This window comes from Peromyscus californicus, unplaced genomic scaffold, assembly GCF_007827085.1.
Source record: "Peromyscus californicus insignis strain IS unplaced genomic scaffold, ASM782708v3 Scaffold_7__1_contigs__length_154581171, whole genome shotgun sequence".
Taxonomy (NCBI): domain Eukaryota; kingdom Metazoa; phylum Chordata; class Mammalia; order Rodentia; family Cricetidae; genus Peromyscus; species Peromyscus californicus.
The window spans coordinates 144,916,089-144,929,998 of record NW_026294595.1 but is presented as its reverse complement, the minus strand read 5'-3'; positions in this window follow the sequence as shown (position 1 = coordinate 144,929,998).

Below are 13,910 nucleotides of genomic sequence, written 5' to 3'. Positions count from 1 at the left end.
TTTAGAAATCATTATCCTTAGAATATCCTCAACATGGAGAGGGCCATCAATCAGGAACTGGGGGAGAAAATGTGAAAGGAAACAGGGGCAGAGAAATTGCAACAGGATGGATGCTTCCTTATTCAATGGAGAACCACAGGCTTTGACTTTGAAGCTGGAGCAACTGTTTGCGGTGGAATAGCATTACTTATCTCCTATACATTCTCCCACACAAGGCTGTATAAATGCACACGTACATGCACCCACCCATCATTCTTTTCAAGAATAGAAGGATCCTATCTTTTTTTGTGCCAAGGAAAGAGACACCAGCTTATTGTCCAGAACGACCTTCAGAAGGGATGGGGAGCCAGTGCACCATCTGTACTTCTGGCTTTTTCCAGTTTACTTGAAATAACGTCGCTCGCACAGCATCCTACAGAATGTGAAGGTGATCCTGTTTCCCTCTTGCCTGGCCTGAAGTCAAACAGCTCTTCTCTTCTTCTTCTTCTTTTTTTTTTTTTTTTGGCAAACACCGCTTCTTTCTCTGAAATATTTCATGCAGATAATGGATAATGATCGCTTCTCGTTGCCTTTTCTCGAAAACGTCTAACTGCATTAGCCAAGAACGGACAAACTTTAACCCACATCTTTTGCTAAGTTCGTGGCTGTGACCACTTCCCATTAAGGAAGAAAGAAAGAGAGAAGAAAGTCCAGTGTTGCCTCCCAGAAGCTAAATTGGTGTTGTCAGGGAGCTGGCAGGTTCTTGTGTTTCGGTGAGGAGTATTTGCTGTCTCCTGAGTCACAGAAATCCAAGGTGAAAAGGCGCTTTGTGGAGTGATGCCAAGTCCGAAGACAGGGAAGGGTGTGCTGGCTTGGGGACTCTCCTTCCACGCGCGGCTCTGAGAGGAGACCTTCCAACCCTTCTTTTTCATGTTGCATTCTTCACTAGTGGTCATCGAGAGCAGCCCACCCAAATGGAATTCCTTCCCATCCCACCCATTTGGAAACAGACCTGCATTCCTCTCATTGAACATGGGGTTAAATGTAAGGACCGGGGAGAGCAACGAGTTCAGGCTCTCAGGACTTTCATCTTGCATCAGTCCTCAAGAAGATGATTAGCAGATCCCTGGGCGTCTTCAGTGTCAGGGAGCACCCCACATCCAGGCTGCTTGCTTCCTGACTGAAAGCAGCCCTGATATTTAGGTTCTGTGGGGCACAGTCTCACACATGTCCCCCTGGCATAGTGACAGGAACAGAAATCCAGCTATGAACAGCAGTGTTGTGAAGCTAAGTTTCTCAGGAGTTTAGGTATTTACTCTCTCAAGTTATGGCAGAAAAAAAAACTAGTCTAGCATTATTCTTAATCCATTTCTTCAGAATTTGTTTAAATGCCCTTATCTGACTGAATATTTTTTACAAAACAAGAAGCAAACAAAGAGTTAGTAATGGAAGGGACTGGCAGTTTTAACAGCTCCGGTAACTATGCCAAGTAAATCCCGACCCAGTTTAGTGCTTAATTAACTAGGTTTAGCTTTCAAATGAGGCAGCTTACGTAACACAGGCAGCTGAATCCAGGGATGGATCCACACTGGGCAGCGGGATGGACTGATTTCCCAAATTCTGAGAGATGGACAGCCCTCTTGTCTCTTTGATTGAAAGGGAAGTCCAGCAGGGTCTTTTGACCCTTCAGATTTGGGTGAAAAGTACTTTGAGAATGGTCTTTTCAAAGCGTGTCGTCCCTTCTCTGCCCTGACTTCTAAAGGACACAGTCCAACAGGAGAGGTCACAGGTCAGGGAGTTGACATTCCCTTTTGTGGTACTGCACTGGCTCTTCTCCAGGAGAGGGACGTGGGGAGGACACCGCTGGTGGTTTAACTGAGGGACACAGCACATGGCCTGTGTGCTGGTTCATCTTCTCTGTCAATTTGATAGCATTTAGAGTCACCATAGAAACACAACCTGTATGCATCTGTGAAGGTATTTCCAGAGAGGTTAACTGAGGGGCCTTGAACGCAGGCAGCAGCATCCACTGTCTGGGGACCCAGGACTAGAAGGGCAGGAGGGGTGGGGGGTGGGGGGTGGGGAGGTGGGTCACTAGGTAAAATGCTTGCTGTGCAAGGACGAGGACCTGAGTTCGAATCTCCAGAGTGTAAAGACAGACACAGCAGTATGTGACTTTAATCCCATCAGTGCCACAGAGAGATAGAAGCCAGAGGCAGGGGGATGCCAAGAAGTATGTGGGCTAGCTGGTGTATGCAGCAAACAGCAAATGCCAAAGGGGACCCTGCCTTAAAAAAAGGAGGTGAGGACTGACACCTCTGACTTCCATATGTTCACCGTAACACACGTACACTCCACTCTTGCATGTACATCACACACAGACACGCACAGACACACATAGACACACACACACACACACACACACACACACACACACACACACACACAAAGACTGAAAAAAAACAAGAGAAAACATGAAAAAGATGTGCAAGCCGAGTAACAACACCCCTCTCTGCCTCCTGACTACAGATGTAACTGGGCCAGCCCCCTCACACTCCTGCCCAGGCCGTCCTCACCATTATGACTGTGACTCTTCAAACCAAGAGCTGAAATCAGCTTCTTCCTCCTTTAGATGATGTCATCAGGTACCATGCCACAGCGACGAAGGAAGTAACCAGCTAAAAGAGCTTGTCACACGTGCACCCTCTTGTCCGGATGCTCCTTTCATAGTTTTAACAAATCCGTGCACAGCACCCTCACTGTGTCCTAACATTGCAAGGGGCACCTTCCCTCACTCCTGCCTGTATAACATCTTGCATATAATAGTATATATATATATATATATATATATATTATATATACACACACACACACACACACACACACACATATATATATATATATATATATATATATATATATATATATATGCTAGAGATACATGGGTTATTTCCATACAGAGAGATACATTTTATAGTAATCAAACCAGGAATTAATATCCCCAGTTCTTTTAGTATTTTTCATTTCCTTATGAAGAGGACACTCAAAATCCTGTCTCAGGTGTTTTGCAATCACATTTTTGTTAACTGCGGTCCCCTGCTCTACAACACAACACCAGAACGGAGTCCCTGGTCAAAGCTGCACTGTCCCCCAGTCTTTCTTTATCCACAGTCACCTCACTACTCTTTCCAGATTCTGGTGACCACCATTATGCTCTTAGTTTCTGTGAGTCCGGAGTTAGATCCCAGAGGCGAGGGAGATGAGGCTGTGTCTGGGTGACTGTGCCTAGTTCATACTTTCCAAAGGCTTGCATTTGAATTCTGAGTGACATCACCAGGGCTGCCTATGTAAACCTACTTCATGCAGGCACGTTGGGAAAAAGCCCACAGGATGTAGATTCCAGTCTCTGGGAGTTTAATGGAATGGAACTTCAGGACATTGGATAGTCTCTGAACAAAACACTTAAAATATATCTGATAAATATCTGATGATTCATTTTTTATTTTTTTTTTAGGGGGGAGGGTTGAGCCAGGGACTCTTTATGTAGTCCTGGCTGTCTTGGAACTCACTATGCAGATCAGGCTGGCCTCAAACTCGAAGAGATCTGCCTGCCTCTGCTTCTTAGGTGCTGTGACTAAAGGTGTGTGCCACCATACCCAGCCTGATGATTCATTTAAAAGACTGAAAATATTGAGACAAAATGAATACTTCCTTATTTCTTTCTTTCCCCCTCTCTCTTCCTGCTTTTAAAACATAAGCACGTGCCCTGGCTTGACCTGCCCGACTCTTGTGAATCTGATCTCATTACTCAGAGCTAGATCGTGGTTAACGTGGATTTGCCTGACAAGACCGTCATGCGGATGATTCTCTCCCACTTCCCCAATCCTCACAGAGATACAGGCTCCACCCCTTTCTGAGTGACACTCCTTCCAACGGTCCCTGCTTCCTCTCAAGCTCCAGGCCCTAATTTTGATTGTCAGCCGGATGGGATTCATAATCACCATGGAAACAAATCTCTGGGCTTGTCTGTGAGGGATTATCTAGATTAGATTAATTTAGGGGGGAAAACCAACCCCAGATTTGGCTAGTGGCACTCCTTCGGATGGGGTCCCAGACTGAGCGAGAAGAAGAAAGTCAGCTGAGATCCAGCGTTCATCTCTCTCTGCTTCCTGACTGTGGACGCCATGTGACCAACCGCCTCAGTCTCCTGCCATCATAACAGATTGTATCCTCACACCGTGGGCCAAAACAAACCCTTCTTTTCTTAAACTGCCTTCACCAGGCATTTTGTCAAAGCAACAAGAAAACTAATACAGTCTCCAACAGTGATGCGTTTCCTGCCATCAAATATCCACCCACTCTCTGATGAGCAACACTCATCATGAGTTAAGAACCTGAATTTGTATGAATGTAAACTGAATAAATGATTTTCAAAATTGCTTTTAGATTTATTTTATGTGTATAAGTATTTTGCCTGTGTGTATGTCTGTACACACATGTGCCTGGTGCCCGCAGAGGTCAGAAGAGGGCATCAGAGCTGACGTTCCAGATGATTGTGAGATACTATGTGGGTGCTGGGTGTTAAACCCATGTAGGTCTGGTGCGAGACTAACAAGTACTCTTAGCTGCTGTTCCCAGTTCCCAGAATAAATTCTTAGCCTGGGAGAATAAAACAAAATTCTTTCAATGCCTATATTCCTGATGCTTGGGAGGTAGAAGCAACGAGGTCAGGAGTTCAAGATCAGCCTCATCTACATAGAGTTGGAGGCCAGACTGGGTTTCACAAGACCCTGCTTCACAGAAGAAAACATCAACCTGAAGCTCTTGGTGGCGTGGCCAGACATGCAGAAGCATTGGCATGTTCTATATTGAAAGACCCAAACAAGCAGAACCAAGTAATACTTAGAAGAAAGTCCCAATTTCTAGAGGTCAGAATCCTTGTTCCAGAGTCTCCTCCCTCTACAGGTACCTCAGCCACAGAGCTTGGCTGCATACACGGGTCTGCTTTGAAAATGCTTTTGAGAGACGTATCATCCCCCCGTGACTTCAATGTCTGGAGCACATTTGCCGGGCTCAGAGTCTATTGTGTCAATAATCTGCATATTTAAGAGTCCCTACATGCTCATTGAGACGATGGATGGAGCTGGTACAGTCTACTGGGTCAAAAATCTGCTTTAAATAGTCTATCTACACAGTCGGTTGAGTAAATAACAGTATTTTCCAAAAGCCCCTAAATATATAATAACATGATGGATCACATTAGTCCTCAAAGTTGCAGCCTCGCAACCACCGATCAGGAAAATGATGCACGTCTTAACAAGCCACTTACAAATGAGCTCGTCTTCCCCAGACGAGGGTGCAGCTCTACCTCGGCTGCATTTGTCCTGTGCATAGGAAAGACCCTCCTCCCAGGGAGGCATCTGTGTCTGCTCGATATTATCTTGTCCTAATAAACTGACCCAGTGTGGGGGGTGGAGATCAGAGAGCTATGTGTTCTCATTTTGGTTTGGAGGTTTCTACCATTGCTCAGCCGGTGTGATTCAGATACATGGGCTAACTGTTCTCTTGAAACCAGGTAGAAGCCTAGATTTTGAGACCCCTGTCTGACCCTGTGTTGCTATGAGGATGGCTTAGATCATGTGACTTCATTAGAGTCCTGCTTGCCTGTGTGGACCATGTTCTAAAAGTACTGCTTGATCAGTGCCTTAGACTTTTTTATTTTTTGTATCCTCACAGAACTCCAGTGTTCTAGTTTCAAGGATGAGAAATCCTAGTTTTCCAGAAGTTAAATTTCCCATGACCACAGACCCAGAATCTGGTAGAGTTCAGCTTTGAAGGGAGCTTACTGCATCCAGGGCCAATGTCCTGCCCAGCTGTGCCCAGAGTCAGCGTTCCAGCATCCCTTCCCACTGTGCCCTGCTCTGTGATGCTTTGTCCCACGGAGGCAGGTGAGTGTGCAGCTGTGCACTGCAGGCAGGTGAGTGTGCAGCTGTGCACTGTGGAGGCAGGTGAGTGTGCAGCTGTGCACTGTGGAGGCAGGTGAGTGTGCAGCTGTGCACTGTGGAGGCAGGTGAGTGTGCTTCTGTTCTCATACAATGCATGCTCATGGACTAACGTTGCATTTTGTAAAAACACATCCAAATGAAGTAGCACTTATGGAAAAATGGGGCCAGATGGTCCGCTCTAAAGATAAGAAGGCCAAATATCAGCAAGCATAATAAACGCAATGGTTCAGGGTCTGGAGAGACGGCTCAGAGGGTAAGTGGGCAATTGCTGTCTTTGCGGGTACCTGGTTTGGTCCCCAGCACCCATATGACAGCTCTCAACCATCCATAACTCCAGTTCTAGGGAGTCCAATGTCTTCTTCTGGCCTCTGAGGGCACCAGGCACCCATGTGACATGCACACATATATGCATGCAGATATTCATACACACAATAAAAATACATCTTCAAAGCAAAATAATGGTTCAGCTGAAAACACTCAGTGAACTCATAAAGTTCTGAAAAACCTAGAAATCTCTTCCATATAATCTGCTCTGCTGCTCTTGTGTTTTTACCAGAAGGATTCCCCATGAGCACACCACAGAGATCCTTGGACATCCATTCACTGCAGCACTGCTCACAGCAGCTACTATGTTGAATCAACCAATGTGCCCAACAACAGAGGACTGTGTAAAGACAGTGAGGACACACAGAATGGAGGCTCTTTCATCCATAAAGGATGGAGGGAGGGATAATATTTGTAGGAAAATGAGAGAGAGAGAGAGAGAGAGAGAGAGAGAGAGAGAGAGAGAGAGAGAGAGAGAATTGAGACTGAGACTGAGACTTCTGGTCCATTCAAGCAGAGAGAGAGAGAGAGAGAGAGAGAGAGAGAGAGAGAGAGAGAGAGAGAGAGAGAGAGAGAGAGAGAGAGAAAGAGGCCAAGGGGTAGGTTGGGCCTTTTACCAACCAGTTCTCCTCAGCTCTCTTCTTTTATGCTGGTGAACCTGGCACTTGTCAGTGCTGTTGAGCAAGACTATGTTGGAAAAAGTTATATGTGAATCAGTGCAGCCCGCCTGTGCTATTCATATGACTCACCAATCTGACCGATTTCACCAATAGGGAATGAACTCATATGCCTCACGGCACCAGGAGCTCAAGCAGACCAGCCTTTATTTTATCTTTCATCCATAAAGATCTTTCATGTTCACCTAAGCCAGTCACTGAAATCCTGGGCATCTCACCAATGCAGTCCCAGATCTGAATTAATTACTAAAGCAAACCGACTTAAACCATATAGATATGAATGAATGGTTTCTAGAATAGAATCTGCCTCTCATGAATTCTCTCCTGTTGTCAGGGGACAAGGAAGAAGGAAGGAATTCCCTTTAGTTTCTTTAAGCACTTACTATGTGTCTGACATGCATGTCTGTGTGCGTGTGCATGTGTGTGTGTGTGTGTGTGTGTGTGTGTGTGTGTGTGTGTGTGTGTGTGTATGTGTGGTGTATGGATGTGTGTGTATGGTGTGCATGTGTGTGGATGTGTGTGTCAGTGTATGGATGTGTATGGTGTGTGTGTCTGTGCATGGTGTGTATGTACGAATGTGTGTATGGTGTATGTGTGTGTGTGTGTGTGTGTGTGTGTGTGTGTGTGTGTGTGTGTGTGTATGTGTGGTGTATGGATGTGTGTGTATGGTGTGCATGTGTATGGATGTGTGTGTCAGTGTATGGATGTGTATGGTGTGTGTGTCTGTGCATGGTGTGTATGTACGGATGTGTGTATGGTGTGTGTGTGTATGTGTGTGTGTGTGTGTGTGTGTGTGTGTGTGTGTGTGTGTGTGCCAGTGTGTGTGTGTGTGTCAGGCTCTCAGTTCCTAGCTAGGCTGGCCCTGGGCTCATCCTCCTGTCTCGGCCTCCTGAGTGCTGGGGTTCCAGGAGTGCACCACCACACTGAGCTTGCCTCCACTTTAAAATGGGGGGCTTGAGGCCAACAGAAGAGATGCACGCAGCTGTGCAGAAGAAGTGGGCAGGGTCAGGATGGGAGGCAGGCGCACAGATGCAAAGCCGAGCATCTCCCCGTCAGCACCCTCCGCTGAGTTTGTAAGTTCTGGAATGCAGTGGACAGGGAAAACTGTTTCCTCAGCTCCTCCCGTCCTCTTCAGCTCCTCCAGATGCTGGCCACACCCTTGCCACTCACAGCTGGTTGTTTATTTTGTACAGTAGGACTTTAATTTTGAAGACATATGTATTTATTGCATATATATGAGGTGTGATGAGCCATTTAACACACACACACACACACACACACACACACACACACACACACACACACACACCTATATATGGACAACATGTGATGAGCAAACCATGATAATTGGCAGCCAATAACCTCCAACATTTATCATTTTTTTTTGTGTTGGGAATGTCCAATGTCCTCTCTTCTAACTGTTTTGAAATAGGTGGTGAATCATTGTCAACTTAGTTCCCTACCATACTGCAGGTCACTCTCCCTTCCTAACTGGAGTTACATTTCCTTAACCAGCCTTGCCCTGTGCTCTTTCATATAGTCACTTTTTTAAAGATTTATTTATTTATTATGTATACAGAAGAGGGTGCCAGATCTTATTACAGATGGTTTTGAGCCACCATGTGGTTGCTGGGAATTGAACTCAGGACCTCTGGAAGAGCAATCAGTGCTCTTAACCTCTGAGCCATCTCTCCAGCCCCGTATAGTCACTTCTTAACACTCTTGGCCCTCAGGTGACATGCTCCTGCTCAAGAGTCTACAGTGACATCCATCTCACTCAGAGTTTAGGAAGTCAGAGTTCAAGTGCTCCTTGTCGGAGAACCCTGCATGCTCATCTCAGAGTGGTCAGATGAGTTGACAGTCTCATCAACCATGTGGAAGTGCTCCTGGCCCTCCACATCCTCACTAGCACCTGTCAGCTTTTGGCTATCTGGCTAATAGCCATTCTGACAATGGCAAGGTGGAGTCTCTACAATCTCAGCTTAGTTTTGATCTGCATTTCCTTGGGGGATCATGCTGGTGAGCGTTCCTTTCTTTACTTAGTGGCTGTGTCCCCTATTCATTTATTTGTTGACACTTGCCCTTGTCTTAAGATCATTGTGTGTTAGCCAGGCGGTGGTGGTGCACGCCTTTAATCCCAGCACTCGGGAGGCAGAGGCAGGCGGATCTCTGTGAGTTCGAGGCCAGCCTGGGCTACAGAGTAAGTTCCAGGAAAGGTGCAAAGCTACACAGAGAAACCCTGTCTCGAAAAATCGAAAAAAAAAAAAAAAAAGATCATTGTGTGTTATGGATACTAAGTCGATGTTCAAGAGTTAAGGGAGGGTTGATACCACCAAAGGGTATATATGACTGTATGGAAATGTCATAGTGAGACCCATTAATCGGTAAAATTAACTCAAGTTAACCACACAAGATTTATAGTTTTCTCAATAGGGTCCTCGGATTCCTATGTGTGTGACTTAGCTGGTCTGCTCCCTCCTTGGACTTTTTAAAAAAATCTTGACCAAATTGGCCTCTCGGTTCTTTCTTCGACAGGCAGGGCACACCTACATTGGGTTTCACTCGGTCCGTTTTTCTCTACCTTTCCTTTTCCTCCTAGTCGGCTTGAACATAATTTCCAGTGAATGAATGTCACTCTTGTCACCCCATTCATCATGGCAACATTCTTCCTTTAGGGATCCTTGGTTCCCTGATACTGCTGTGTCTCTCTTTACCCATCATGCTTACCAGCTTCTCACATGCTGTAGATGTGACCTCTTTACTGTCAATGATATTTTTCCTTCTTTGTGTGCTCCAAAGAGCAGGGCTTTTTGTCTAATGGGCACAGTAATACACAGGAGCACATGCTCATGATACATGATATGTGCTCCAGTATATTCATTGAATGACTCAGTGAATTCTCAATGAATCCTTGGGCACCTTAGACTCCATAAAGTGAATGGAGTTTATCAATGGTGATTAGTTTTGATTATCAATTTGACACACTTTAGAATCACCTGAAAAGTGAGTCTCGATGAGGGATTGTCTAAATTAGGTTAGCCTGTGGGCATATGTGATTAGTGGAAAACTCCAGCCATCCCTGGGCAGTGGATCCTGAATTGTGTAGGAGTAGAAACAGATCTGAGCACTCTTTTCTGTGCATGAACTTATCTCTGCTTCCTTACTGTGCATATAATGTGACTAGTTGCCTTAGGCTCTGGCTGTCTTCTTTACCATGATGCATTGTAACCTGGAACTGTGAACCAGAATAAATCCTCCATGTCCCCTTTCCAATTCATTGTTATTATTCTTAATTGTGTAGATGCCCTTAAAGGTCAGAGGCATCAGATCCCCCTAGAGCTACAGGCATTTGTGGGCCACCTGATGTGGATGCTGAGACTCTAACTGGGGTCCTCTGGAAGGACAGCAGGTGCTCTTAACCGCTGAACCATCTCCCCAGTCCAAGTCTAGCCCATTCAGTTGCATTTGTCAGGGTATCTTATCATAGCAACAAGAAAAGAAACGAAGATACTTGTTCAGAATTTTCTAGGGAGGCTACGGATTTGCATGCACATCCTGTTCTCTGATTAGAAGTAGATCCCTGGAACAATACGGCTTCCCACATTTCTACCATGGCCTCCATGTTATGACTTAAATATGGAATGCCCTTCACATGTGTTGACAGGGGTACTGGGAAACAAATGGTCTTGAGGGGTCTGGACTAATTTAGGGATGAATTCCTTTATGAATCCATTGTATGATGGCGTCATTGGGAGGTGGGGTTTAGTTGGAGGAAGTAGGTCGCACATGCTGGGAAGGTGTACCTTGTCCTCTTTTCCTTTCACTTTCTGTCTCTGTGTGTCCAGAGGTGAGCTCCTTTGCTCCCCCATATTCCCTGACATGAGGATGTGTCTCTCCATGACCAGGAAATGTTAGAATCATAAGAGTAGACAATGGAAGCATTAGGTATAAAAGTAGACATGGGATTTTAAAATCACCAAGGAGACACACTTCTGGGTGTGTCTGTAAGGGTGTTTTTAGGAGGAAAGTGCCTTCCCTTCCCCAGGATTTTGTTCCCAGCAGTAGTTCCTGGATATAAATGATATGTAACCAGGGTTATTAAATGTATTTACTAGAGCTCCTTAAGCCAGACATTTAATAACTTTTTAATTTTTTGGGAGAAAATTCTGATGCATATTCTTACATTGTGTCTTTCTGTGTCTCTGTCCCATGATCTGGACATGGGATGCTTATGATGTGAATCATTTCTCTGTACTAAAACACTTGATGTTGCCTGGATTTATACTGGAGCCCCCAACCCACCACCACCACCACACTACAGCAAGAACTAACCCCGCCTACTTGAATAAGTAGAACTACTTTTCATTTGAGATGACAAAACTTTACCTTTGCTGTGAGCTAACTGTGTACTCTTAGGCAAGGACCTCCTCTCCTCCACATCTCACTCCCTGCCTCCGTGAGGTGGGAACCTTTCAAACAGTGACTCAACCTGGCCAGAGAGGGTTTAATGAGAAAGCACTACAGGTCTTAACGTTTTCTGTTTGTTTTTCTGCTTCTCTGTCTCCTTTCTGGTTTTGGCATGAAGATCTCCCTGGAGGCTTTTCCTATGCTAGGTCAGGATTCCCTCTATTCTAGATTCACAGGATTTGCTCTGGGGGTGCCCATCAAAGACGCTATTGTATTAGTGGCGTTGGTCATTGCTATGACCACTGCCCATCAAAAAGCAACTTAAGAAACTGAAGGGCTTGTGTTGGCTCACAGTTTGGAGGACTAGTCCAGCATGGTGGGGGAGTTGTGGCAGTGAGACTGTGAGGTCACCTGCAGTCAGGAAGCAGAGAGAGATGAACACGGGTCCTCAGCTCCCTTTCTCCTTTTTTCTTCAGTCTGGGACCCCAGCCCACAGATGATACCACCCATATTCAGGATGGGCTTTCCTTCTTCAGTAAACTCTCTGGAAGCACCCTTGCTGACACACCCAGAGGTATGTCTTTTAGGTGACACCACCAACTTGACAATGAGCATGAACCATCCTAGTCATCAGACAGGTGGATGTGTAATTCTCGACTCTGCTGTTTAAATGTCACAAGGGAGAGACTGGCGTGTGAGGTGTGGCTGTGGTAACATTTTTCACCCAGAGAGCCCAGAACATAGCACACACTTCCAAAACATCATTTCACTTATTTAAGGACATTCCTTTCAGATTTCCACATCCCAGAAATTAAAGTAAATCATATAATCAATGATACCTTAAAATGGCTGCCAGGGGCCAGTTGGAAGCAATTTCCAGAATGCCTTAACTAATTTATTTTGCTTATCTTTCTGTTTTATATAAACACTGCATAATAAAGATCTTTTAAGAAATACATTTAAAAGACTCTTTCAGTAAGTATGAAATAAATTCTCAGTGATAAGAGGAGAACAGCATGTCATGGTTTAATTAGGAGTGTTTTTCTTTTTTCGTGGTTTGGAATGTAAGTACCACAGCTTACTGAATGACCTTTTAGATGAGATAAAGTACAATAATTGTTGAGTGGCTGAAAAAAGGTAAAAATGCTTGGCATAGAGAGAGTGCCCAATAGATGACTGTACTCTTGTGCTGAAGCACACACAGTGTCTGGCCAAATCAGTATTCAAATGAACACTGGTGTTCTGGCTGAATTCGGCAGGACTTTCAGATGGCAGGGCCTTCGACGCCTCGTCTGAGAAGTCAGTCCCAAGTCAGCGTGTATTCCTTATGTTACCTGGCAGAGTTTGACAGAGGACTGTCTACCAGCTCTCCTTTCTCTTACGGGCCGAGTCTCTTTGTTTTTATTATTTGTATATTTATTTTGAGTCAAGGTCTCCCTCTGTAGCCCAGGTTGACCTGGAACCCACAGTGCAGAACAGATGGACCTGGAGCTCACGGCAGCTCGTCTTCCTCGGCCTTCCAAGCGCTGGGAACAACCATGCTTGGCTTCAGGACTTCTTAAGAGTACAAGGGGGTGGGACTGGAGAGATGGCTCAGTGGTTAAGAGCCAATGCACATGAAATAATAATAATAAAAAAAAAAAGACTACAAGCGGGGACTTCTGCCAGGCATTAAGAAGTGCTCAATAAAATTGTGTCCTGTGGCTGAAAACGTGTCCAGACTGCCACCCTTTCAGAGTATTATGCTTTTCTTCAGGCTCCTTGACAGACTCCACTGGGCCTGGTCCCCAAATCTTAAGTTCCCATCACAACCTGTGTGCAGTAAGGCCGTCCCTTGGCGTGACCACCTCAAGGCCCCAGTGCTGGCTCTGTAGACATCCAGAAGACAAGCTCTTCCACAATCCACTTCATCTGTTGCCAGCCGAAGCCAGATCACTTTTCTGTAGATTGTCCCTGACGGGCTCCTGGATTGATGTACAAGTGAAGCTAGTTAGGCAGGCACCTGGTGATTTGTATATGCGGGATGTCAGGAATGCCGTCACCACGTGAATGATGTCCCCTCAACTGTTTATGCTGTTTTAGCTGAGTGTAAATAGACGGCAGACAAGGGTGGGGCTGGAGGCTTGTGGGAAATCGCCTCTTTCCGCCCCACATCCACTGACAGCAGAGACGAACTGAAGTTGGCGTCCTTTGACAACTCTTCTTCCCTCACGGAATCAAAAGGCAGGAGACAAACTGGCCAGCTTCTTTGTGCTCAAAAAGTGTGTAAAAGTCGGCTTTCATACCCACGATTTACTTCAGGCAATTAACTTTTAAGCTCCATGGCTGTTTGAGGAATTTAAAAGTACTTTTTTCTTTCTTTTCTGATTGAGTTAGGGACCTATGTAGCCTAGGTTGACCCTGAACTCACTATGTAGCTAAGGATGATCCTGAATGTCCCATTTTTCTGATTCGGCCTCCCCAGTGCTGGGATAACAGGCACACTTCACGTCACAGCTACCTTTTCCTTGATTGATCG